The sequence below is a fragment of the Phytophthora infestans genome, genomic scaffold (assembly GCF_000142945.1).
Source record: "Phytophthora infestans T30-4 supercont1.7 genomic scaffold, whole genome shotgun sequence".
Lineage (NCBI taxonomy): Eukaryota > Oomycota > Peronosporomycetes > Peronosporales > Peronosporaceae > Phytophthora > Phytophthora infestans.
Window position 1 is genome coordinate 186,691 of NW_003303752.1, and position 3,448 is coordinate 190,138.

The window sequence follows — 3,448 nt, forward strand, 5'->3', positions numbered from 1 at the left end:
ACAATGGCATCGTGCTCCACGGTGTGCAATCGTGGACACCCCCCGTGTATATCGTGGCTGGTCCGCCGTCCGTGCAATTGTGTTCTCATGTACTACTGTCCTCCGTGGCTCGGTAAGCTCAAGTTGTACACTGGTATGGTTTTCCGTGACGCGGTAATTTCGCGTGGCTGCGTGCTCTCCGATAGTTTAGTAGCTAGCCCAACGTCCATGCTGTCGTGTTATTTCTGGTGTCGGGGCTGGTCGGTCGTCTGTCTTATCGTTAGCTACCGTAGTGTAGCTCTCCGTGGATCGGTGAGCTCCTGTTCTACCCAGGCATCGTGCTCCAAAGATTGATGATTTCTGATTTCCCGTGTCTGGCCTCCCGCGGGCTCAGGTTTGGTCGGTTGGCTGTGCTCCATGTTTACCCGTGGTGTTGTTGGAGAATTGTTTCTGTGCACGCTCACCGGTGTAGTTTCTACTGTGGCTTCGAACGTCCATGCTCTTCCGTAACCCGTGCTTTTCAGCAGACTGGGGTGTCATTATATGTAGTTCCCTTCCGTGGCCCGTACGCTCCCGTCATATTCTTGTCCTTCTGTCCTTTTCATGGCTGTGTGCTCTTTCCGTCTTCCACGCTACGCATACAACTTTGTGGGTTTGCATCGGCTAAGTCTTCTGTCCTTCCGTGCTTCATGTTGCTCTTCTATCACATCGTGTACATAGTGTGGGTCGGTGCTACTTCGTTTTCGTGTTCTTGCTTAGTCACGTGCCTCCGCGCTAACTTAATCACAAACGCTGTTCCCATTTGGTTTGATGTACGCAGCATATATTGTTGGAAAGCTTACACAATCTCTTAAGGTCGCACACTACGCGCGCAAATACAAAGGAAGACGATACTTTCTTACGGAGGTAGTCTGGGGTGCAGTGGTGTAAGCCACAATAGTCATATTTTACTGCTTCGCATTATTAGCTAAAAGTAATACAATTGTGATTAAATGCCACTGCAAAAGCAGTACGGCGAACTGGACCGCGAGTCCGAAGAGAGACTTCGACTTATGCACCCACTCTAACGTCGAGAATCGTGTATAGACATGTAGCGTCTTTCCTGCCAGCTGGACGTAACAGATCTTCAACAGCAGAAGTAACGCCAAAACATCCTTCTCAGCAGGATGGTAGTTCATCTCGGCCTCCTTAAGCACCCGACCGAGGAACCGTACGGGGTATAACTTGCCTTCATGTTCTTGCATTAGCGTAGTGCTCAACGCCCATTCATTCGCAAAGAGTATGACGTGAACTGCTTTCGACCGATCGAAGTGCCTGAGGATGGGTGAATGTGAAACACTCGTCTTCAATTTTTCGAAGGAACGACGTGCCACAGAAAGGCCACCTTCAACGGCAAAGTCCTCATCCTTGAGCTGGTACAGCGCCGCACCGTAGACCGCGAAGTCTTGAATGAAGCTGCTGTAGTAATTAACCGCTCCAAGAAACGACTGTATGCCCTTCTTATCCGACACTGTGCAAATCTTGCCAGCAATCGGTCCAGCGTCGCCAGGCAGCTGTCGAAATCCTCGCCACCGAAGCAAATATCATCCACAAACGACCGTCGACCAAACACAGGTACCAGCGATGATTCGTCCGGTTCCCCGTTCGTAAGCATGTCAGCGACGGGGCTGTTGACGAGTTGTAGTACAGGGTCGGTCTCTACCGGTGCTTCGCGGGTCTGCCGCGAGCTTCGTTTGAAACGAGCCCTCGGCGCTTGGGCCCACGACGTTCCTTGGCCTGTTCTTCAGCTAAACGCATCTTCTCCGAGTATTCAAACCAACCTCCTTTAGGTTGAACGAACCCCCAGAGAGCGTTGTCGATCATACGCTGGTAGATCATCGGCGCGTTCTTTAATCCAAAGGGCATGCGCAACCACTCGAAGTGTCCGAGTGCGCAGACGAACGCCGATACTTTACGCGCTCGCAAGGTCATCATGACCGCCCAGAAGCCGCTTGCTGCATCCAGCGAGCAAAACCATAGGTAGCGCTCGAGATCTGTTAACAGGTCGTCGACTAGCGGCATTGCATATTCCATGATCGCGGTGATAGCATTCACCATCTTGTAATCAATGCAGAGCCGGATGTCCAGCCCGTTCTTTTTCATCACAATCACGATCGGCGATGCCCATGGACTATCTGAAAAGACGATCAGTCCTGCTCGCAACAGAGCGCGCAGCAGCTCGTACAGTTTGCCGAGAAATCGTAGCGGCACGCGCCGGGCACACTGTTTAATTGGAGCGTGCCCCTGTGTGTCGATATCGCATACCGCGCCGTAGGCTGGCGGCGGCAGTGCGTTACCACTAGCAATCAGAATCTGCTCGTGGTTCTTCAGCGTCGCGACCAGACGTTCTCGGCGATCAGTCGACAACTCAGGATCAGCAACATTAGGCGCAGTGTAGTCAATTGTCGTGTTGATCTCTTCGGTCAGGTCCGGCAGGAATGCCAGCTCCTTCGCGTAGTCTTCCAAGCCAATGTTGTTAACTGGGTGCTCGTAGAAATCATTTCTCGTATCCTCCGTTGCTTCATTTCCTTCAGTCGTTAACACTCGAGCAACCGAGATGTACATTCCGTTCAAAGTCGCTACGGACTCTTCTCTTGACTCAACATTGGCATCCGCTTTGATTTCAACAGTCGGTACTGGGTCCATCTCCTTCCCATCCTGGTTTCCCATCCCTGGGCCATCTGCCGAGTCGTCGTTCGAAATATTGAATGCGCGGGCCGCCGACATATTGGGTTGTTGACTTTTGTTCAGCTCCTTGATCTGCCGCTGTCCTGACGGCTCGGCATTCGCACCAATCTTGCAATGAATACTCGGTGCCGTACTCAACACCTTCAGCGCGATGCCTGCATCCTCTGGATCAACCACCGATGTCTCGTTCGCAGATTTGGTGACACACAAGGCCGGGACAGCTTCGCCAAAACAGGTGACTCCATTTAATCCAGTGCTGTTACTTGTCGCTTCCGTGGTCGACACGAACACTGGTTGGCGTATGTACAACGTTTACCGGCCTCAGTAGTTCGTGTGTACACACTACCGAGGCTTTGTTCGCGTTATTGCCTCCGCCATGGGTTGTCGTGTACGTGTCCAAAGGTTCTTCGAAAGGCTGACCGTCGGCCGAATCCCCGGCTGTCACCCCAGACGCCAGACAGGCTTCCACTCGTTCACGTTCCTCCATGATCAGTGCCCAGCGCTCTGCACGCGTCAGACGATCACTAGAATCCACTAGCAAGTCTTCTAGAGGTCGTGCTAGCACCCTACTGGGTTCTGGATAGTCCGGTCGATCAACTGCCGAAGGCTGAGTTGCAAGCCATTGTTCGTAGATTTCACATTCACGCCTGAAAAGAAGCTTCGCCGGGTCTCCTGGCAACCCTTTCGGTAGGGCCAAACACTTTGTAAGGTCTTGGGTAACCTTTCTTTGGGAACTCCCAAA